This window comes from Pecten maximus, chromosome 9 (assembly GCF_902652985.1).
Source record: "Pecten maximus chromosome 9, xPecMax1.1, whole genome shotgun sequence".
Taxonomy (NCBI): domain Eukaryota; kingdom Metazoa; phylum Mollusca; class Bivalvia; order Pectinida; family Pectinidae; genus Pecten; species Pecten maximus.
Window position 1 is genome coordinate 9,732,220 of NC_047023.1, and position 27,010 is coordinate 9,759,229.

General features: G+C 35.8%; 1 long non-coding RNA gene across 1 annotated transcript; it reads left to right on the plus strand.

Moving 5' to 3' along the window:
- Positions 1–324: 324 nt before the first annotated feature.
- LOC117334535 lies at positions 325–26,243 on the plus strand. Its single transcript, XR_004534191.1, has 3 exons — positions 325–416; positions 5,400–5,485; positions 26,161–26,243. It is a non-coding gene; the product is annotated as an uncharacterized LOC117334535 (long non-coding RNA).
- The last annotated feature ends 767 nt before the right edge of the window (positions 26,244–27,010 follow it).

Consider the following 27,010-nt stretch of genomic DNA (forward strand, 5'->3'; position numbering starts at 1 on the left):
CTTGCTTGGAAGGGAATTTTCTCATTCTTTTGGGGCAATATCCAGACTTTAGACTTCCATTCTCCAAACACTTGAGTATGTGCAGCATTTCATCCATAGCTAATGATATCGGTCACGGTGTCCCTAAATATTGAGATCATTTGACAGCTTGATTTACTCATTTGCCCCGGGAAGCCGTTCAGAAGTCTTGGAGGATACCGTATGTTACAAGATACAAAAATATTTATTTAAAGTCGTACATGTAAAACAAAGCACATTAGCTCTGTAGAACTATTTATATACTGTGAATGGTATGTATATTTAGATACAACACGCATGCGCAATGCTGATTGTAATATATAGGATCCGAAAAAGGAGGTTCAAAGTATAGCGATCTTTCAGGCATTATACCACTCACTCACCTGTCTCTACGGAAGGTATGTAGGTATTTAATTTATACTTTGTTTTTCGACTTTGTCATAATTACTTCGCTTCAAATTACTTGATACAACGATAAGTTATTTACTCCAAGTGTAAATACTTAACAACCAGGAAGTTTTTTAGTGGGAATTCCAGCCATGTCATAAACACTCAGTGATTTTAGACCCTATCTTAAAAAGCAGAATATTCTTGAAATATGATGGATCCCCATTGATAATGTGGATTTTACATAGCTATTGATATATTCACCGGTTGCGAAGTTTGAAGTCAATAGCCTGTTAGAAAGCACTTTCGTTTTCGATCACTCGAAACGAAGTCTCAAGACAATTACTCTAATTGTCCTTTATCCGTTGTCATGATTCCGGTTATATGAGGTTTGTTTAGATTTTACGGCCCATCGACAGCTATGGTCATTAAGGACCAAACAAAATATTATTAAATTTATTTTATTTGAGTTTAAAAATAGATAAAAACACTTTTTTTAAAAGATTCGTATTATGTATTTAGATCGCTATGATAAAAAAGTGGGTTAAAATAATAAAAAAAATATGTAACGAATTGATTAGTGTAGTATTGTCTGACCAGGGCTATCGTGGCAGGTACAGGTGTATTGTTGAAAATGGACCCCCAGGGAAAATGGAACCCGGTTCCATTCCATTTTCAACGTTGAAAATGGAACCGGGATGCCGTGGATATTAAATATTAAATTTTCTTTACATACCCGTTAGAAATGGACCCCGTTGAATAGTGAACCACATATAAGTATTGGATATCGGTACCAGTTTACATTGTCTTAGACGTTGCGATAAGATATGCTTACATGATACAATGTATAAACGATATTGAAGGTAAACTGAATTGGCCTGTGGCATTAGGTGACCTTTGATATCACATTGGGCTGTTATGAGAAGTGTATATAAAATGTATATAATATAATTACTTATGTATGTACATATATTAACACTTTCACTCGTGACAATTAGTGACCAAGATAATGACCATTAGCATCACTTTAAATAAGATGTCCCTATACAAGTACGCGATATTGATTGACAATAATTAACAATTTGACCTAGGATCATTGGTTACCCATATAATGACTTTTGCTATAACCCATCACTGTTATAAGATATTCATATGACATGTATACGATATTGACCGACATTGAGTAATAATTTGACCTTTGACCCTGGATGACCCATATAATGACATTTGCTATAACTTATCACTTTTATAATTAAGATATTTATATGACATGTACAGTATATTGATTGACATTGATAAACAATTTAACCTTTGACTTTTGGTGACCAAGATAATGACCTATCGTATAACTTACCACCGTTATAATATATGCATATGACATGTATATGACATTGGTCCATGTTGATTAAGAATTTGACCTGTGACCTTTTGTGACCCAAATTATGATCTTTGGTATATATTCAAACTGTAATATGATATGCATATGAAATGTATACGATATTGATCGACATTGAGTAATAATTTGACCTTTGACCCTGGATGACCAATATACTGCAATAACTCATCACAGTTATAACATATTTATATGACATGTACACGATATTGATCGACATTGATTAACAATTTAACCTTTGACATTTGTTGACCTAGATAATGACCTTTCGTATAACGTATCATCGTTATATGATATGCATATGAAATTTATACGACATTGGTCCAAATTAATTAAGAAGTTGACCTGTGACTTTTAGTGACCCATATAATGACCTTTGGTATATATTCAAACTAATATGATATGCATATGAAATGTATTAAATATTGGTCGACATTGATTAATAATTTGACCTTTGACCTTTGGCATCCATTTACTAAACATTGGTATAACTTATCACTGCTATAAGATGTTCACTTAGCACGAAAACGATATTAATCGACATTGGTAAAAAAATTGACCTATGACCTTTGGTGTAACTTTTAACTTGATAAGACATGCATATGACATGTACATGACATTGGTCCATATTTATGAAGAATCTGACTTGCTACCTTTTGCCATGGCTGCTGATATCCATTTTAATGACCTTTGGTATAAACTTTCCATATTCAACGTTGAAAATGGACCCCACGACATACTGACCAATTTCCATTTCATTTGCTGAAAATTTTTCCGGTTCCATATTCAACGTTGAAAATGGACCCCACGACATACTGACCAATTTCCATGTCATTTGCTGAAAATGACCCCGGTTCTATATTTAACGTTGAAAATGGACCACACGACATACTGATCCATTTCCATATCAGTTGCTGAAAACTGACTCCGGTTCCATATTTAACGTTGAAAATGGACCCCACAACATACTGACCCATTTCCATATCTTTGCTGAAAATGACCCCGGTTCCATATTTAACGTTGAAAATGGACCCCACGACATACTGACCCATTTCCATATCATTTTTTTCAAATGACCCTGGTTCCATATTCAACGTTGAAAATGGATCCCACGACATACTGACCCATTTCCATATCTTTGCTGAAAATGACCCCGGTTCCATATTTAACGTTGAAAATGGACCACCACAACATGCTGACGCACTTTGACATATACATGTATATATATATTTTTTAAATGACCCCGGTTCCATATTCCACGTTGAAAATGGACCCCAAAACATACTGGCCCATTTCCAGATTATATGTTTAAAATGACACCGATTCCATATTCAAATGTTACAGTGGATCCCGGTTTATGAGAAAAAAAACGAACGCTTAATAGGACAAATTGTTTATCCATGTCGATGAATATCATACATGATTATCTTATTATTGTTTAATTTATACGAAGGGTCATTATATGCGTCAACCAAGGTCAAAGGTAAATATCGATCAAAATCGTATACATTTAATATGCATATATTATTATAGTTTGAAGATACACCAAATGTTATTATATTGGTAACCAAAGGTCACAGGTCAAAACGTCAATCCTTGTCGATCAATATCTTGTACATGTTACATATATGCATAACTTATATAAGTCAATTTATACCAAAGGTCATTATACGGGTCACCAAAGGTCAAATGTCAAATTTTAATCAATGTCGATCAATATCGTGTACTTGTTACATTAATATCTTATCATAATGATAAATTATACCAAAGGTCATTATATATGTCAACAAAGGTCGAAGGTCAAATATTTTATCAAGGTTGATCAATATCGTACACATTTTATATGAATATCATATCACAGTTTGAAGATATACCAAAGGTCATTATATGGGTCTCCAAAGGTCACAGGTCAAATTGTCAATCAATGTCGATCAATATCGTATACATTTTACATGTATATCATATTACAGTTTGAAGATATACCAAAGGTCATTATATGTGTCACCAAAGGTCACAGGTCAAATTGTCAATCAATGTCGATCAATATCGTATTAATTTTACATGTATATCATATTACAGTTTGAAGATATACCAAAGGTTATTATATGGGTTACCAAAGGTCACAGGTCAAATTGTCAATCAATGTCGATCAATATCGTATTAATTTTACATGTATATCATATTACAGTTGGAAGATATACCAAAGGTCATCATATGGGTCACCAAAGGTCACAGGTCAAATTATCAACCAATGTCGATCAAATATCGTGTACATGTCATATGCATATCTGATAACAATGATGAGATATACCAAACGTCATTATATGTGTCATAAAGGTCACAGGTCAAATTGTTAATCAGTGTCGATCAATATCGTGTAGGTGTTATATCAATATCTTATCATAGTGATAAGTTGTACCAAAGGTTATAATATGGGTCAATAAATGTCAAATGTCAAATTGTTTATTAATGTTGATCAATATCGTTTACATTTTATATGTATATCACATTACAATTTGAAGATATACCAAAGGTCATTACATGGATCGAATATTTTATGCTTGTTAAATTGTATACAGACTTGTATCTTATAACAGTGCTGTTATTCAGAGCAACATGTACATGTGGCTCACGTTTCAACAGGTTCCGTTACACATGCCGATCATATGGCCCCAGTGTTTTTGTTACTTGTTTGGGAGGGGGGTAGGGATTCAGGAGTAAACAAAAAGCCCCCAGAAGAAGCCCTTGGTCCAGACACTTTTCAGTGCACATACCACATACTACCCCCTACTGCACATATATGTAATGGTTCATTGATAGCCTATCCTCATTTGCAACACGAATTTAAATGGGGATTGTACCCTTGACACTTTGTAATCGAGATGCATAAAAGTTCTAAACCTGTCTGAGGATGTACGGCAATGAGCGGGCCTCCCAAATCTACATCATGACTTGTTTCCTTGCAAAAGGTTTTGCGTTTGGCAATATCCGGAACATATATAGTTCTTAAAATTATCAAATAATATCAATATCAATGCCTTCCTTGCATGTTTCTTGTGGATAGTAAGTCTGGTTATAGCCAATATATTCTGGCTACTTCCACTTGCATAATACATATTTTACTCTATCCAAATACAGCTCTGGAGGTTTTTTCATCTAACTGCATATTTTCTCCCGCTGGCTTCTGCATTCTCTTCTTTTCTTTTAATTTCACCTGCCTTTTGTGTGTCCTAACTTCCTCTTTGATTCTAAAAGAATTGTTCAATATATTTCATAAAAAAAAATTCTTTCCATATTTTATCACCATATTGTAGTGAACAAGTTCTCCTTCGATTTTCAGTAACAAGCTATTGATTGTTAGATTGCAATGGAATATCATGCTTTATTAATGTATATACTGAGACATGATTAAAGGTGCTAGATTGCCGTTGTCAGTATGTGCTCTAAAGCACTGAAGGCAATATCACTTTGCCTAAAATAAAAATATATTTTAGATAAGTTTAAAATGTGCATAACATGCATTCATGTGCTAAAGAAGGTAGTAATTAGATCGAAATATTATCAAATATTTCTTTATATGGTTTTATGTTTTTCATTACAGATTCAATTCAAAACAAAGTGCTGCAGTCGAAAGAATATAAGTAGTTCGAAGATGGACTCAAAAATGAAAGTAAAGAGCTGAGAAAGGTAAATATTGATTGAATGATTTATTCATACTCAGAAATGAATAGTTTGCGACGTGTATGAAATATCATTCAATATTGAAACAATAAGGGAAACTCGAGGTTGAGATACGGTATCGATGCGCTAATATCCAACTTTAAGGATATAAGAAATGGCGTTTTGATGGTTCAATGGTTACCACGCGTTGCAATTCAAAATATACATATAGGTGTATGCAACGTATGAGTTAATTAAAATCGGGGCTAGACACAACAAAGATGACAACTAACAGCATATTTTTTGCTTTATAACTTCAAGAATATTTCTTAATTTTCCGATTATAAATGTTCTCCAAGTTTGGCCAAATGTCTGACCATGATCTATTTTAGAGGTGTTAAATTGTTTAAAATCTTTAAACGACGTCTTGTCAATCTCATTGTATATACTGGGTTTGATATTTGGTAGTAGTATACTGGGATTGAGCGCTACCAATTTTGTCCATACGCCTGACCTTCATCTACTGTCAGTCAAGGTGACCAAATATCTTAAAATCCTGAAACCACTACTCATTATCCGAAAAACAATGGTCACTTTTAAATTTGTCAGCATTATGTTGGATAAAGAGTTTGTAAGTTTTATTAAAATGACAGGTCTTGACCTGCTTTCAATGTCGTCGGTTTCAAAAGTGTTAAATTTTTTATTCAATGTCAACAAATTGACTTTTTATGTTAATTGGAATACATATCAGGTTAGACCTGTGTAAATCCTTAGCAAATTACGTGTATTTTGCAAGAAGTATCCAGAATTAAGGAAAATGTAGAAAACTCGAATTTAGTTTGGAAAATCCTGTTTGTATTGAAGACAAAAAATCAAAATATCTTTTAGGCATCGCATTACTTATAGTCGTAACATTGATGTAGATTAAATGATAATTTATCATGCACCAAAATCACCACCACACTAAGAAGCTCCCAGAACCATGGTTATTATCATTGCACTCTTTTTCTATTCATTCTTTTAGTCATTTTTATTCGTTTTATACTTGTTACTCGTTTAAATACATTGCTGTTTTTTCATAATTTTATATCTCTATATCGTTGTAGGAGTTATATCCTATCACAATGTGATGCATATTTCTTAACTGAACATTGTAATTATGTTTTTGAAAAAAGTTTATCTATTAAATTCCACAATGAATCGGCATATTGACATATAATATAACAGTGCTTATAGTTATCCTTAATTGTATATGATATACAACATCATTATCAATAACATCCAATCTTTTTAGTAAGATTCCATTTGGAAGAATATTATGGAATAGCTTACATTTGAACATTTTTCTGCTATTCTCTTTTAAAATCATATAAAATCAAACCACTGTTTTCTAACTTAAACAAATCTTACCCCATACCTCTGTAGTATGACTCTGATTTATTTTTCTTATACAGCAGTGTTAATGCTAATCAAAGAAACTTATGATTCACCTGATCATTTTTATACCAACTCCTCCATCAACGACTAATAATTCAGTTAGTTTAGTTAGTTTGTACATTCACACATGCATTATCTCCCTTGGTCATATCCCTCTATTTCTTTACCTGACTTATCTAACTCATCTAGTCTCTTGTTTCTTTTAATTATAAGTATTTTCTTTTTATTTTAGTTATACCATCATTATTATTTATATCGTTGATAAAAAATAAATCAGACTCCATCCAGGTCTGAAAGATTCGTGAACTTCTGTTAAGTTTGATGTCTTTATTTTCGTATTGGACACTTGCTGAGTATGTTATCTGTGGTATTAGGACTCCCACACCTAAATCATTTACTATATGTTATTACTAGTAACTCGCTCGTTTAAAGTTCAAATGGTGTGAAATGTATATCAAATTAAACTTTGAGTTTTTTCTATCGGATTAATGTTGTTATTGTATGGGTTTAATGGCACATAAGAGCATACGGGTACTCAAAAGACAGTAACCCTAATATTTAAAGTGCACTGAGGAACACTCACTTGGGGAATTCACGCCATTTTACACCTTGCATTTTCCGTCATTCTATTTTCAGTAGGAATGTATATTTTTGATTTTCCAAATTGATTCCCCTCTAACAGAGGAACGTATATGATCCCCTATAACAGAGGAACATGTATGATCCCTATAACAGAGGAACATTTATGATCCCCCTATAACAGAGGAACATGTATGATCTCTATAACAGAGGAACATGTATGATCCCTATAACAGAGAAACATGTATGATCCCCCTATAACAGAGAAACATGTATGATCCCCTATAACAGAGCAACATGTATGATCTCTATAACAGAGCAACATATATGATCCCCTATAACAGAGCAACATGTATGATCCCCCTATAACAGAGCAACATGTATGATCCCCCTATAACAGAGCAACATGTATGATCCCCCTATAACAGAGACACATGTATGATCCCTATAACAGAGGAACATATATGATCCCCTATAACAGAGAAACATGTATGATCCCCTATAACAGAGGAACATGTATGATCCCCTATAACAGAGGAACATGTATGATCCCCTATAATAGAGGAACATGTATGATCCCCCTATAACAGAGGAACATATATGATCCCCTATAACAGAGGAACATGTATGATCCGCCTATAACAGGAACATATATGATCCCCTATAACAGAGGAACATGTATGATCCCCTATAACAGAGGAACATGTATGATCCCTCTATAACAGAGGAACATGTATGATCCCCCTATAACAGAGGAACATGTATGATCCCCCTATAACAGAGGAACATATATGATCCCCTATAACAGAGGAACATGTATGATCCCCCTATAACAGAGGAACATGTATGATCCCCCTATAACAGAGGGACATGTATGATCCCCCTATAACAGAGGAACATATATGATCCCCTATAACAGAGGAACATATATGATCCCCTATAACAGAGAACATGTATGATCCCCCTATAACAGAGGAACATGTATGATCCCCTATAACACAGGAACATGTATGATCCCCTATAACAGAGGAACATGTATGATCCCCTATAACAGAGGAACATATATGATCCCCTATAACAGAGGAACATGTATGATCCCCCTATAACAGAGGAACATGTATGATCCCCTATAACAGAGGAACATGTATGATCCCCCTATAACAGAGGAACATGTATTATCCCTATAACAGAGGAACATTTATGGTCCCCTATAACAGAGGAAAATTTATGGTCCCCTATAACAGAGGAACATGTATGATCCCCCTATAACAGAGGAACATGTATGATCCCCCTATAACAGAGGAACATGTATTATCCCTATAACAGAGGAACATATATGATCCCCTATAACAGAGGAACATTTATGGTCCCCTATAACAGAGGAACATGTATGATCCCCTATAACAGAGGAACATGTATGATCCCCCTATAACAAAGGAACATGTATGATCCCCTATAACAGAGGAACATGTATGATCCCCCTATAACAGAGGAACATGTATGATCCCCTATAAAAAAGGAACATGTATGATCCCCCTATAACAGAGGAACATGTATGATCCCCCTATAACAGAGGAACATATATGATCCCCTATAACAGAGGAACATGTATGATCCGCCTATAACAGGAACATATATGATCCCCTATAACAGAGGAACATGTATGATCCCCCTATAACAGAGGAACATGTATGATCCCCCAATAACAGAGGAACATGTATGATCCCCTATAAAAGAGGAACATGTATGATCCCCCTATAACAGAGGAACATGTATGATCCCCCTATAACAGAGGAACATATATGATCCCCTATAACAGAGGAACATGTATGATCCGCCTATAACAGGAACATATATGATCCCCTATAACAGAGGAACATGTATGATCCCCCTATAACAGAGGAACATGTATGATACCCCTATAACAGAGGAACATGTATGATCCCCCTATAACAGAGGAACATGTATGATCCCCTATAACAGAGGAACATGTATGATCCCCCTATAACAGAGGAACATGTATGATCCCCTATAACAGAGGAACATGTATGATCCCCTATAACAGAGAAACATGTATGATCCCCCTATAACAAAGGAACATGTATGATCCCCTATAACAGAGGAACATGTATGATCCCCCTATAACAGAGGAACATGTATGATCCCCTATAACAGAGGAACATGTATGATCCCCCTATAACAGGAACCTGTATGACCCCCCCTATAACAGAGGAACATATATGATCCCCTATAACAGAGGAACATGTATGATACCCCTATAACAGAGGAACATGTATGATCCCCCAATAACAGAGGAACATGTATGATCCCCCTATAACAGAGAAACATGTATGATCCCTATAACAGAGGAACATGTATGATCCCCCTATAACAAAGGAACATGTATGATCCCCTATAACAGAGGAACATGTATGATCCCCCTATAACAGAGGAACATGTATGATCCCCTATAACAGAGAAACATGTATGATCCCCTATAACAGAGGAACATGTATGATCCCCCTATAACAGAGGAACATGTATGATCCCCTATAACAGAGGAACATGTATGATCCCCTATAACAGAGGAACATATATGATCCCCCTATAACAGAGGAACATGTATAATTCCCCTATAACAGAGGAACATGTATGATCCCCCTATAACAGAGGAACATGTATGATCCCCCTATAACAGAGGAAGATGTATGATCCTCTATAACAGAGGAACATCTATGATCCACTATAACAGAGGAACATATATGATCCCCTATAACAGAGGAACATGTACGAACGCCTATAACAGAGGAACATATATGATCCCCCTATAACAGAGGAACTTGTATGATCCCCTATAACAGAGGAACATATATGATCCCCCTATAACAGAGGAACATGTATGATCCCCTATAACAGAGGAACATGTATGATCCCCCTATAACAGAGGAACATGTATGATCCCATATAACAGAGGAACATATATGATCCCCCTATAACAGAGGAACATGTATGATCCCCCTATAACAGAGGAACATGCATGATCCCCCTATACCAGAGGAACATGTATGATCCTCCTATAACAGAGGAACATGTATGATCCCCCTATAACAGAGGAACATATATGTTCCCCTATAACAGAGGAACATGTATGATCCCCTATAAGAGAGGAACATATATGATCTCCTATAACAGAGGAACATATATGATCCACCTATAACAGAGGAACATGTATGATCCCCTATAACAGAGGAACATGTATGATCCCCTATAACAGAGGAACATGTATGATCCCCCATAACAGAGGAACATATATGATCCCCCTATAACAGAGGAACATGTATGATCCCCTATAACAGAGGAACATGTATGATCCCCCTATAACAGAGGAACATGTATGATCCCCCTATAACAGAGGAACATGTATGATCCCCTATAACAGAGGAACATGTATGATCCCCTATAACAAATGAACATGTATGATCCGCCTATAACAGGAACATATATGATCCCCTATAACAGAGGAACATGTATGATCCCCCTATAACAGAGGAACATGTATGATCCCCAATAACAGAGGAACATGTATGATCCCCTATAACAGAGGAACATGTATGATCCCCTATAACAGAGGAACATGTATGATCCCCCTATAACAAAGGAACATGTATGATCCCCTATAACAGAGGAACATGTATGATCCCCCTATAACAGAGGAACATGTATGATCCCCCTATAACAGAGGAACATGTATGATCCCCTATAACAGAGAAACATGTATGATCCCCCTATAACAGAGGAACATGTATGATCCCCTATAAAAGAGGAACATGTATGATCCCCCTATAACAGAGGAACATGTATGATCCCCCTATAACAGAGGAACATATATGATCCCCTATAACAGAGGAACATGTATGATCCGCCTATAACAGGAACATATATGATCCCCTATAACAGAGGAACATGTATGATCCCCCTATAACAGAGGAACATGTATGATCCCCCAATAACAGAGGAACATGTATGATCCCCTATAAAAGAGGAACATGTATGATCCCCCTATAACAGAGGAACATGTATGATCCCCCTATAACAGAGGAACATATATGATCCCCTATAACAGAGGAACATGTATGATCCGCCTATAACAGGAACATATATGATCCCCTATAACAGAGGAACATGTATGATCCCCCTATAACAGAGGAACATGTATGATCCCCCTATAACAGAGGAACATGTATGATCCCCCTATAACAGAGGAACATGTATGATCCCCTATAACAGAGGAACATGTATGATCCCCCTATAACAGAGGAACATATATGATCCCCTATAACAGAGGAACATGTATGATCCCCTATAACAGAGAAACATGTATGATCCCCCTATAACAAAGGAACATGTATGATCCCCTATAACAGAGGAACATGTATGATCCCCCTATAACAGAGGAACATGTATGATCCCCCTATAACAGAGGAACATGTATGATCCCCTATAACAGAGTAACATGTATGATCCCCTATAACAGAGGAACATGTATGATCCCCCTATAACAGGAACCTGTATGACCCCCCCTATAACAGAGGAACATATATGATCCCCTATAACAGAGGAACATGTATGATACCCCTATAACAGAGGAACATGTATGATCCCCCAATAACAGAGGAACATGTATGATCCCCTATAACAGAGGAACATGTATGACCCCCTATAACAGAGGAACATAGATCATCGCCCTATAACAGAGGAACATGTATGATCCCCCTATAACAGAGAAACATGTATGATCCCTATAACAGAGGAACATGTATGATCCCCCTATAACAAAGGAACATGTATGATCCCCTATAACAGAGGAACATGTATGATCCCCCTATAACAGAGGAACATGTATGATCCCCTATAACAGAGAAACATGTATGATCCCCTATAACAGAGGAACATGTATGATCCCCCTATAACAGAGGAACATGTATGATCCCCTATAACAGAGGAACATGTATGATCCCCTATAACAGAGGAACATATATGATCCCCCTATAACAGAGGAACATGTATAATTCCCCTATAACAGAGGAACATGTATGATCCCCCTATAACAGAGGAACATGTATGATCCCCCTATAACAGAGGAAGATGTATGATCCTCTATAACAGAGGAACATCTATGATCCACTATAACAGAGGAACATATATGATCCCCTATAACAGAGGAACATGTACGAACGCCTATAACAGAGGAACATATATGATCCCCCTATAACAGAGGAACATGTATGATCCCCTATAACAGAGGAACATATATGATCCCCCTATAACAGAGGAACATGTATGATCCCCTATAACAGAGAAACATGTATGATCCCCCTATAACAAAGGAACATGTATGATCCCCTATAACAGAGGAACATGTATGATCCCCCTATAACAGAGGAACATGTATGATCCCCCTATAACAGGAACCTGTATGACCCCCCCTATAACAGAGGAACATATATGATCCCCTATAACAGAGGAACATGTATGATACCCCTATAACAGAGGAACATGTATGATCCCCCAATAACAGAGGAACATGTATGATCCCCTATAACAGAGGAACATGTATGACCCCCTATAACAGAGGAACATAGATCATCGCCCTATAACAGAGGAACATGTATGATCCCCCTATAACAGAGAAACATGTATGATCCCTATAACAGAGGAACATGTATGATCCCCCTATAACAAAGGAACATGTATGATCCCCTATAACAGAGGAACATGTATGATCCCCCTATAACAGAGGAACATGTATGATCCCCTATAACAGAGAAACATGTATGATCCCCTATAACAGAGGAACATGTATGATCCCCCTATAACAGAGGAACATGTATGATCCCCTATAACAGAGGAACATGTATGATCCCCTATAACAGAGGAACATATATGATCCCCCTATAACAGAGGAACATGTATAATTCCCCTATAACAGAGGAACATGTATGATCCCCCTATAACAGAGGAACATGTATGATCCCCCTATAACAGAGGAACATGTATGATCCTCTATAACAGAGGAACATCTATGATCCACTATAACAGAGGAACATATATGATCCCCTATAACAGAGGAACATGTACGAACGCCTATAACAGAGGAACATATATGATCCCCCTATAACAGAGGAACATGTATGATCCCCTATAACAGAGGAACATATATGATCCCCCTATAACAGAGGAACATGTATGATCCCCTATAACAGAGGAACATGTATGATCCCCCTATAACAGAGGAACATGTATGATCCCATATAACAGAGGAACATATATGATCCCCCTATAACAGAGGAACATGTATGATCCCCCTATAACAGAGGAACATGTATGATCCCCCTATAACAGAGGAACATGTATGATCCTCCTATAAGAGAGGAACATGTATGATCCCCCTATAACAGAGGAACATATATGTTCCCCTATAACAGAGGAACATGTATGATCCCCTATAAGAGAGGAACATATATGATCTCCTATAACAGAGGAACATATATGATCCACCTATAACAGAGGAACATGTATGATCCCCTATAACAGAGGAACATGTATGATCCCCTATAACAGAGGAACATGTATGATCCCCTATAACAGAGGAACATGTATGATCCCCCATAACAGAGGAACATATATGATCCCCCTATAACAGAGGAACATGTATGATCCCCTATAACAGAGGAACATGTATGATCCCCCTATAACAGAGGAACATGTATGATCCCCTATAACAGAGGAACATGTATGATCCCCTATAACAGAGGAACATGTATGATCCCCTATAACAAAGGAACATGTATGATCCCCCTATAACAGAGGAACATGTATGATCCCCCTATAACAGAGGAACATGTATGATCCCCCTATAACAGAGGAACATATATGATCCCCTATAACAGAGGAACATGTATGATCCGCCTATAACAGGAACATATATGATCCCCTATAACAGAGGAACATGTATGATCCCCCTATAACAGAGGAACATGTATGATCCCCAATAACAGAGGAACATGTATGATCCCCCTATAACAGAGGAACATGTATGATCCCCTATAACAGAGAAACATGTATGATCCCCCTATAACAAAGGAACATGTATGATCCCCTATAACAGAGGAACATGTATGATCCCCCTATAACAGAAGGAACATGTATGATCCCCCTATAACAGAGGAACATGTATGATCCCCTATAACAGAGAAACATGTATGATCCCCTATAACAGAGGAACATGTATGATCCCCTATAACAAAGGAACATGTATGATCCCCCTATAACAGAGGAACATGTATGATCCCCCTATAACAGAGGAACATGTATGATCCCCCTATAACAGAGGAACATATATGATCCCCTATAACAGAGGAACATGTATGATCCGCCTATAACAGGAACATATATGATCCCCTATAACAGAGGAACATGTATGATCCCCCTATAACAGAGGAACATGTATGATCCCCAATAACAGAGGAACATGTATAATCCCCCTATAACAGAGGAACATGTATGATCCCCTATAACAGAGAAACATGTATGATCCCCCTATAACAAAGGAACATGTATGATCCCCTATAACAGAGGAACATGTGTGATTCTCCTATAACAGAAGAACATGTATGATCCCCTATAACAGAGGTACATGTATGATCCCCTATAACAGAGGAACATGTATGATCCTCCTATAACAAAGGGACATGTATGATCCCCCTATAACAGAGGAACATATATGATTCCCTATAACCGAGGAACATGTATGATCCCCCTATAACAGAGGAACATATATGATCCTCCTATAGCAGAGGAACATGTATGATCCCCCTATAACAGAGGAACATGTATGATCCCCTATAACAGAGGAACATATATGATCCCCTATAACAGAGGAACATGTATGATCCCCTATAACAGAGGAACATGTATGATCCCCTTATAACAGAGGAACATGTATGATCCCCTATAACAGAGGAATATGTATAATCCCCTATAACAGAGGAAAATATATGATCCCCCTATAACATAGGAACACGTATGATCCCCTATAACGGAGGAACATGTATGATCCCCGATTCTCGTATATAGAAATCACCAAATTCATTTCACGCTACAAATCGAAGAAACAGGACTTGCCTCAGGCGAAACACCAGCTAATTGGCTGATTTAGTTATTTGAGGCCTATTATTTTAGCCTGAACATGCACAACGACAAACTTTCATAAAATGGTCCATTTTCTTTTTTGTTCAAATTTTCATCAATACTTGTTATTTTTTTTTTTTTTATTAAGAGCGAAACTTACCTTTGAGTTTGTACCGAAGTTTCCAACAGCTTAATTTTCTTCACCCTGTTAATACCCATAAACATATTATCTGCGTTTTTTGTTACAGCCTAAATACAAACCCTCGGTCTTAGGTTTATTCAATCGTAGATCAGACACTTTTCCGAACTGCTCAACGATTAATAACGCTCTGATGTCCCTATACCTGTAGTGCCATCTGCTAGTAGGACTATTTTCATATTCCTGTTTCTAATCTTGATACCGCTTTTATGAACATCTGTTCATATTTTTCAGCGAGTAGTTCAGGAACTAAAACGAAGGTTAAACATGATAGAGGGTATTCCTGTCGGACACGACGCAACTTCCGGTCAAACAGTCATTGTTTTTCACGCAGCCTTTGATATGTATCACTAGTTTTAACTTTCGATAACTGAACGACCAAAACCAATTTTGTCCAATCAACCATACACCCTACTCTGCCATATCAAATCTAGAATTTCTCAAAATTTTCTAGATAGTCCTGAATTTGCATTATATTATACTCTATAAATCTGTTTGTATACATCCATTTTGGTCTGTACTTACGAGTATGTTCATCAATGGTTTAAGTTGTAAAGCAAAAACGTATGAAGCTTTTTTGTTATCTAAATTAAAAAATGGTGTCATGTCAGACATGGTGTCACTGCCAGAGGGAACTCGGGTTAAGGTTTCTTAAACATGCAAATCCAGTCATGATTAATCACTCGAAAAGGTATTGATATCGGTATTAATGAAGTTTCGGTATCGTTTTGTGGTTATCTATCATTGCATTTCGTTCTTAACGGTATCCAACCCTAAGTGTGAGACACGTCATTGTAGTAAGTCGTTCGAAGTAGACTTGTACAAGCAATTATTGAAGTATGCTGATAATGTTGTGAATATTTCAGGGGCTTTTAAACAACAATTAGCATATTGTCAATCAAAATTTTATACTATATTGCCCTGCATCGATTTGTGCATTTATCATTTTATTGAAAATACTTTTTGAAGGGAGATGAATGCGAGATGCCTAGGTTATTTTGCAGATGGGGAAAACCATTTCACTACAAGAAATATAGTTCGCATAATAACCAAACGCAATAAAAATAATAGAAATATCAATGATTTTATTGATTATGTTATGAATATATAGTAATTGAATCATTCATGTATCTTCCAATATTGGCCTTTAAATCTTCTGTTGAAACTACGCGCAACAATCTGAGGGCTGTAGCTTATATGGTCGGCTAATTCAGGATAAAATACCAAAATATACATACGTGGTTCATGTTGCCATGTCTGGGATATATCGACCGCTATTAACGTGAAGGTTCATGCCAAGACTTCAGGTAAATATCACTTGCTATTGAAATAGTTTATACAAACACCAGGGTGGTTGCGAGATTAGCTATGGTTTTACCTGTGTTTCTTTTGAAAACGGAACACTCTTGTATTCACAAATGCTTACCAACTCTTCCTAATAAACCAGATTGTTGGTTCGTTTATTGCAAGAATAAGTAGAAACTTCAAAAAAATCTATTTCATAACAGGTAACAGGTCCGAAATTATACTTTTCCATGGATAACCATATGCCATTTACAAAGGCACTCCTATGCTTGAGTTCTAAAAATACATCTTAAATTTTGTCTTTTAGTGTCGCAAACTCACCTACCCTATGCATTTCATTTCATTTCAAGATATTTCATTGTATAACATTTATACAAATGGGTTAGTCAGCAGGCTAGGCTTATATAAGTCTTCCCCAATACAAACAGAACAATAGTAGAATTAAACGAAAACAATTGAAAGTGAAGAAGTATAAGAAATATGTATATAAATCAAGTCAATGGAGATGAAACATCTTTCATGAATATATTGATTTTTATGGTCAAAGGGATGTAATTTTAATAAGAACTAACAGTTAGTGGAAAAAGGAAGTAATAAGGTTCTAGTATATCCTTTGTCAAATTATGATAATGTTTCAGAGATATAAACAGTTTTTGTTCCCAGTTGAGTGAGTCTGGGTCTAGAAAATAACATTTGAATCAATATGGTTAATTTTGAGTTTGATCAAATCTCTTACTATCTTTAATGTATTTTTGAACGGCGTTCAGAATGCTGATATTAATTTCATCAGATAACAAGTAATTTCCATGTGTTAATACTATAGTGGTTAGAAGATGCTGGTTATTGATATTTTGTTTCAACTCTTGCCTTTGCTGTTCATATAGACAGCCTTCAAAAAAGTAATGGTATGAAGTTTCATCCCCTTGATTACATCTGCACAATGGTGAATTTATAAGATGATCATTAAAACGGTCAACATTTAAATTACTTGCATTATTTCTAAGTTGACATAATATAATATGTTCTTTTCTATTACCTTTGTTTTAAAGGTGTCTGACGGATTAGACCCTGGTCTAAATTGACGGGAGTGATAAGTTTCTTAGGGATGTTGAATTTAGAATTTTAGTGTCAATGGAATTAAATTCACGTAGTATAGTTGGGAAAAAGCTGTTATAATAATTTTCTGATCTACATAGTGGCTGATTGAATAATCGTTGCCTACGGAGATGATGTACTGTGTCTTCATTGTCATTTAAGTATTGAGTGACTATATTAATTAGGTATTGGGGTGCATTATTATGTAAGATTTGGTACATTAAGGTAAGTTTATTGTTTTTTTCCGGCGACTTTCTAAAATTTCCAATCTAAGATCTCTGTATAATATATTATGTGGAGTTCCTTTCCTAAGTCCATTGATAATACGTGTAGCTTCTAGCTGTATTGATTCTATCAATTGCTTACATGTATTATTGCAACTCTCCCAAACTACAGATGGATATTCTAATATTGGTACGTACATAGTTATTAATGTTTTTCAATTTAATTTATGTTTCAAACTTTTTAGAATGTTCAATCGTTTGTAGGATTTTTCAAAGATATTTTGTATATGCTCAGACCAAGAACCTTCTGAATCAAATGTTAGACCTAATTGCTTATGAGTATATGAGTTGTCTATTGGTGTGTCTAGGAAATATAACTTGGGGATAATTTGTGTGGGTTTTTTTTTGTGTGTTTTTTTTTCTGCAGAAAAGAAAAGATTTTGTTTTATAAGGGTTGAATTTGACATCCCATTAATTGGCCCAAAATCTAATATTTTCTAGATCTGTGTTCAGGGTACCAGTTATTTCTGCTTGGTTATCATCAATTACTGCATATAGGGATGTGTCATCAGGGAAAAGGTTTACTTGATTTGTTAAGGCATCTGGTAAGTCATTAATGTATAGAAGACAAAGAAAAGGTCACAGTACAGACCCTTGGGGGACCCCAGTATTTAAGGGGCCACGGTGACCGAGTGATTAAGGTGTCCCGACACTTTAACACTAGCCCTTCACCTCTTGGTTGCGAGTTCGAAACCTACGTGGGTCAGTTGCCAGGTACTGACCGTAGGCCGGTGGTTTTTCTCCGGGTACTTCGGCTTTCCTCCACCTCCAAAACCTGGCACGTCCTTAAATGACCCTGGCTGTTAATAAGACGTTAAACAATAACAAACAAACAAACAAACCCCAGCATTGACATTTTTGAATGAAGAAAAATGCCCTTCTGTTATAACTCTTTGTTTTCTATTAGTTAGATAGCTATGAAACCAATTTAGAAGATTTCCAGTTATACCATAACATTTTAATTTATGAAGTAGCCCCTTATGCCAGATGCGGTCGAAAGCTTTGCTTATATCACAGAATATGAATTTGACTTCTTTTATAGAGTCCAAATTACTAGTTTTTGTATGATAGATAGATAAAAGTTGATTAGTAGTTGAGTCACCAGGCATAAATCCTGATTGATGTTGAGATATAATGTTATGTTCCTTAATATAATTATAAAGGTATTTAAAGATAGCCTTTTCCATTATTTTGCTAAAACAGGACGTTACTAACTTACTGATATAGGTCGATAATTAGATGTGTCATTTTGTTCCCAGATCCTTTATATATAGCACTCACATTAGCCATTTTCCACGTATTTGGTATACTGCCTGTCTCAATTGTTTTATTTATGAGGAGATATAGGAGTTTTACTATACTTTTAAGGTTGTTAATAACTTTCGGGAGTATTTCATCTGGTCCTGATGGCTTTTTCATTTAAGAGAGTGATTTGGTCTTCAAGAATTAAGAATATTTGGTGGATCATCTATAGTGTCTAATGAAGCTGCTATTAAGGTAAAATAGTCATTAAGTGCTTCTGCTTTTTCTATGGGATGTGGAAGTAGTGCATTGTTATGTTCAAAGGGTGGTATACATGTGTCTTTGTTATTAAAATTACTGATACATTTAGCTATTTTCCACCATTTGTTTTGGGGAACAGAATTATTTGCCAGTTCCGTTTGTAGTTTTTCTACATATTTTATTTTTTTCTTCCCTAATTAGGCCATTTACAGTATTACGGATCTGCCTAGTGTTGTTCTAAGTTTGTTGTTATTGCATTTAAGTCTGATTGTGTTGGTCATCCACGGTTTATCAAAAGGCCTTTCAGTTTCAGATTTAGATGGTACAAATTTTTCAACTAATCCAGAGACAGTATTTGTTAGAATTTCATTAAATTTGTTAACATCCATATTTTCATATATATAATGTCAATCAATATCATAATAGCATTGTTTATACTATCATAATCAGAAAACTGGTGTAGATATATATATATTTCTATAACATGTTTGCTTATGAACAGTATGAATAGAAGAATGTATCAACAGACCTCTTCAGAGGGAATAGGTACATGTGTCAATGATCTTTAGCTCACCTGGACCGAAGGTCCGGTGAACTTATGTCATTGTGCGGCGTCCGTCGTCCGTCGCCCGTCCGTCGCCCGTCCGTCGTCCGTCAACATTTGTTTCAAATCGCTACTAGTCATAAAGTTCTTATTATATTTTGACCATATTTGGTCAGAAACATCCTTGGCGGAAGAAGATCAAAATTTACATATTTGGTTACTTGATCCCCATGGGGCCGGAGGGCCGGGGCCAAGTATGGTAAATTGATGCAATTCCTTTAAATCGCTACTAGTCATAAAGTTATTAATGGATTTGAACCCAATTTGGTCAGAAACATTATTGGGAAAAGGGGAACAGATTTTGCATAAATGGTGACTCTGACCCCCAAGGGGCCAAAGGGGTGGGGCCCAAAAGGGGAAATATGTGTTACTCCTTAAAATGGCTACTTGTTATCAAGTTAAGAATGGAATTGAACCCAATTTGGTCAGAAACATCTTTGGGGAAGGGGAACAGATTTTGCATAAATGATGACTCTGACCCCCAAGGGGCCTGAGGGGCGGGGCCCAATAGGGAAAGTTTAGGCAATTCCTTTAAATTGCTGCTAGTTATAAAGTTATTAATGGACTTGGTCCCAATTTGGTCAGAAAAATCATTGGGGAAGGGAAACAAATTTTGTATAAATGGTGACTTTGACCCCCCAGGGGCCAAAGTAGTGGGGTCAAACAAACAAACCCCAGCATTGACATTTTTGAATGAAGAAAAATGCCCTTCTGTTATAACTCTTTGTTTTCTATTAGTTAGATAGCTATGAAACCAATTTAGAAGATTTCCAGTTATACCATAACATTTTAATTTATGAAGTAGCCCCTTATGCCAGATACGGTCGAAAGCTTTGCTTATATCACAGAATATGAATTTGACTTCTTTTATAGAGTCCAAATTACTAGTTTTTGTATGATAGATAGATAAAAGTTGATTAGTAGTTGAGTCACCAGGCATAAATCCTGATTGATGTTGAGATATAATGTTATGTTCCTTAATATAATTATAAAGGTATTTAAAGATAGCCTTTTCCATTATTTTGCTAAAACAGGACGTTACTAACTTACTGATATAGGTCGATAATTAGATGTGTCATTTTGTTCCCAGATCCTTTATATATAGCACTCACATTAGCCATTTTCCACGTATTTGGTATACTGCCTGTCTCAATTGTTTTATTTATGAGGAGATATAGGAGTTTTACTATACTTTTAAGGTTGTTAATAACTTTCGGGAGTATTTCATCTGGTCCTGATGGCTTTTTCATTTAAGAGAGTGATTTGGTCTTCAAGAATTAAGAATATTTGGTGGATCATCTATAGTGTCTAATGAAGCTGCTATTAAGGTAAAATAGTCATTAAGTGCTTCTGCTTTTTCTATGGGATGTGGAAGTAGTGCATTGTTATGTTCAAAGGGTGGTATACATGTGTCTTTGTTATTAAAATTACTGATACATTTAGCTATTTTCCACCATTTGTTTTGGGGAACAGAATTATTTGCCAGTTCCGTTTGTACTTTTTCTACATATTTTATTTTTTCTTCCCTTATTAGGCCATTTACAGTATTACGGATCTGCCTAGTGTTGTTCTAAGTTTGTTGTTATTGCATTTAAGTCTGATTGTGTTGGTCATCCACGGTTTATCAAAAGGCCTTTCAGTTTCAGATTTAGATGGTACAAATTTTTCAACTAATCCAGAGACAGTATTTGTTAGAATTTCATTAAATTTGTTAATATCCATATTTTCATATATATAATGTCAATCAATATCATAATAGCATTGTTTATACTATCATAATCAGAAAACTGGTGTAGATATATATATATTTCTATAACATGTTTGCTTATGAACAGTATGAATAGAAGAATGTATCAACATACCTCTTCAGAGGGAATAGGTACATGTGTCAATTATCTTTAGCTCAGGTGAGCTTATGTCATTGTGCGGCGTCCGTCGTCCGTCGCCCGTCCGTCGTCCGTCAACATTTGTTTCAAATCGCTACTAGTCATAAAGTTCTTATCATATTTTGACCATATTTGGTCAGAAACATCCTTGGCGGAAGAAGATCAAAATTTACATATTTGGTTACTTGATCCCCATGGGGCCGGAGGGCCGGGGCCAAGTATGGTAAATTGATGCAATTCCTTTAAATCGCTACTAGTCATAAAGTTATTAATGGATTTGAACCCAATTTGGTCAGAAACATTATTGGGAAAAGGGGAACAGATTTTGCATAAATGGTGACTCTGACCCCCAAGGGGCCAAAGGAGCGGGGCCCAATAGGGGAAATAAAGGTAATTCCTTTAAATCGCTACTTGTAATGAAGGTATGAATGGATTTGGTCTTAATTAAGTCAAAACATCCTTGGGTGAAGGGAAACATAATTTGCATAAATGGTGACTCTGACCCCCCAAGGGCCAATGGAGCGGGGCCCAATAGGGGAAATATAGGTAATTCCTTTAAATCGCTACTTGTAATAAAGGTATGAATGGATTTGGTCTTAATTAAGTCAAAACATCCTTGGGTGAAGGGAGTAATTTGCATAAATGGTGACTCTGACCCCAAGGGGCCGGAGGGGCGGGGCCCAATATGGGAAATTGAGACAGTTCCTTTAAATCGCTACTAGTTATAATAGATTTGAACCCAATTTGGTCAGAAATATCCTTGGTGAAAGAGGAACAGAATTTGCATAAATGGTGACTCTGACCCCTAAGGGCCAAAGGAGCGGGGCCCGATAGGGGACATAGAGGTAATTCCTTTAAATCGCTACTTGTAATAAAGGTATGAATGGATTTGGTCTAAATTAGGTCAAAACATCCTTGGGTGAAGGGAAACCTAATTTGCATAAATGGTGACTCTGACCCCCAAGGGACCAAAAGGCAGTGCCCGTAGGGGAAATAAAGGTGATTTCTTTCAATCACTACTAGTCATAAATTTATTAACGGATTTAAATCCAATTAGGTCGGAAATATCATTGGGGAAAGCAAAACAGATTTTGCATTTATGATGACTTTGACCCCCAAAGGACCAAAGGGGTGGGGCCCCATAGGGAAAATAGAGGTAATTCGTTTCAATCGCTACTAGTCATAAAATTATGAATGCATGTTGTAAACTTAGAGCAGTTAGGATCCCCACACTATAACCATATATAGCATTGTTTGATGTTGACAATCAAAACAAATTGAACATAAACATTATTTTGACATTTGGTCAAATCCAACCAGGTGAGCGATACAGGCCCTTTCAGACATTTTGATAAACAACTTGTTTTACTTTTATAATGATATGGCTCTGGGTTTTTTGAAAGGAAATACATTTCGCCATTGGATTTGCTAATATTGGGCAATGTTTAGGTGAAATACACAGATAGTATGTCCTTAGATTGCAAAAGTGCAAGGTAACCTGGGGTCCATTGCGGGTACAGTATACATTTTCAATGGAATGTTACTAAATAATGTGTTTCAGTTTCGTTAAATACCCAATGCAGTACCTCACCACCAAAACATGTCTGGAAGTCATTGTGGTGTCTGCGGTCAAGCATGAAGGTGTAACAATAAGATTCACTGAGAGTGTTGTCTTAATAGCCCCGGAAATATACGACCAGGTGTGATTACCGTAGTTGCTTCGTAAGAAGCCCTGAAATTACAGGTAAAATAAATATGAACTTAGATTTTAGGTCAGAAGTGTGGACATGTACCTTTACAACGTCGTTGGCACTACTTTGTCTAAGACGATAAAAGGTTTTCCACAAATGACAAATCTATTAAGCCAACTCTCGAAAAGGTTTCGAACACCTGAATATAAAAAGTATCGTTGAAAACTGATAAGGTTCAAACATGGCAAAGATGGAATTACATAATAGGTTTTTGCTGACAATATGATTATAGTTCCGCATATACAGGATTTACGAATTACAATCCTCTTCAACAGTCAGCTCGTAATACAATAATACAATATACATCATCATAGCTATAATTCTTATGCTCTTTTTTTCTCTTGGAAAAAACATTTTTGTGTTTGGAATTTTCATCGTTCAATTAATCCATATTGTGTTACTGTGATTTTGTTCACTTAATGTCATCAACATATCAACAATTATCTGTGTACTGGTAAGTTCTGTTTCAAATTGAATTAAGCTAAAATGCACAGATTAAGTCTTGAATGTAAACATATTAACAGGGCCCTGTGAATAGCAATATGTATGTTTGACAGTTTATGTAGATCAGTATGATAATTATTCTTTGATAAAGCAATTCAATAGTTATTATTCTGCGGTTAATAACATTTAACCAAACTTAACGAGATTAAGCTGCCTCTGTTTATTGTGGTGGCAAGTAAGATGTTCTAGCGCTTGTCCTGTGGCCCTTTTTGAAAATACATATACATGTACTAAGTACGACCCACCCCAATCCCCCATGCCAACAGACACTTAATTTAAACACTCACACACTTGCATGACTGCACTTTACACATTATACAACAAAACAAACAGGTTACAGAAATGATGGGTGAATAGAGTAAAACAATGATTTTATTTCTAGCTACAGTAACACTTTAATAAATTAGAGAACAAAACATTTTAACGATAAATATTGTTTTTCATTAAGAATGCGATCGAGGTTATTATTGTTAAACATTACATTTAATCTTGATATCTGCACTCAGGATTGAACTTGGGCAACTGCCTTTAGCCAGAGTAGCATCCTGCTATAATTGAGCTAAAGGAAAAGTTGTTTCTAGCAAAGTTTTTAGCAAGCAGGTAGCATTACCTGCCATCATTCACATTCCACAACTGAAGGAATTTACTTTGGTTTTGAAGACTTACAAATTGTACATATAAATCTTATACTATTTAAGTAGAAATTGGTTAGAAATACTTTAATAGAAATGTTAAATATTTAAGTAGAAATTGGGTTTAAACAAAGATCAGTGTAAGTTTTGAACTGCTTAAGTAAAGATGTACGTTTGACACTTAAGTAGAAATGTTTAACTGCTTAAGTAGATGTTTGTTTGAAACTTAGACAGTTAAAAGCGTTATATGCATCACGATTCTTATAAACAATGACATCCAACAGGACGTCAAAACCATTATGTACATCCGATTGGTTTGAAACACTTAAGTATGATTGTTAACCATTACAGTAGAAGTGTATTTGAAACACTTAAGTAGAAATGTTTAACTGCTTAATGGAAGCTGGCTTTAACACATAAAATTGTAAGTAGAAATGTTGAACAAACTCGGTAAAAAGTTTAAACACTGAATCGGAAATGTTTAACAACTTAGTTGAAGTTTGTTTGAAACTTTCAAGATGGTTAAAATATCATGCACATCAGATCAGTTGAAACCATTACGTCCAGTTGGTTTTAAACATTTAAGTGGAAATGTTTAACTACTTAAAAGCTCGTTCGTGAAGGTATCGAATCAATGATTTCTTTTCTTGCTTTATTACAAATATTACTGTTACATGTGACTAATGCTTCCTTCAGTACCGACAGTACTTATTATTTTTATTTCGGTTAACAGTGGCTACATAAGCACAGAAAGACACTCTAGTCTACTTTTGGAAATGGCGTCCGGCTCAGACGACGGTGATTGGTCTTCTGATCGTAAGTATTATGTAATTGTTAATTTTTTTAGTAGATAAAACCTTTGTACAGATGCAAGGGTCTCGGTGTGACGTTTATAAATATAAGTATAAGTCAAATTGGCTTCTGGTTCAAACAACAAGTAAGGGAGTTAGAATTGTTTCCGAGATTTCCCCTGTACATAATATTAAATCTTGTGATGGTTCCAATTTCACTTGTATATGATAGGCTGTCAAAGGGATTTGTTTCTTAGCCATAAAATGCTCTCTTTCATAAAGACTTTTGATGACACACCTAGTTTTTGAAAAGGTGAAATAAACGGATCCGATGTAGGTGTGTCGATATACATCAGGAACGTTAAACAGTTAGTAAGAATACGGTTATACCGAGATAATAACGTCGTGTGATCGAAAATCATCTATAGCAAAAATGCATGACATGTAAACTTGTAAATAAGCATATTCATACATAATTGTATTGGCAAATATACATTTGGTATCAGACACAAGTTTAAAACTTAATCCGTCTTCTCTTGTTAAACATAAATGATTATATATACATATATAATGACGCCCGAATGTCATGGATATTCATCATGAGGACCAGTTCATAATTCTGCACTACACGGCCCGTGTACGTAAAGGAAAAACAAGTACAGCGTTTGAAACACTGCAAATGTGTTCGCATATATGAATACAATTTTGGTTTTAACTCCCCTCACCAAAAATTGTTTTCCTGTTGCTTGAAAATTTCCAAAAAATACGTGTTCAAGAAATCGAAAATTTTGA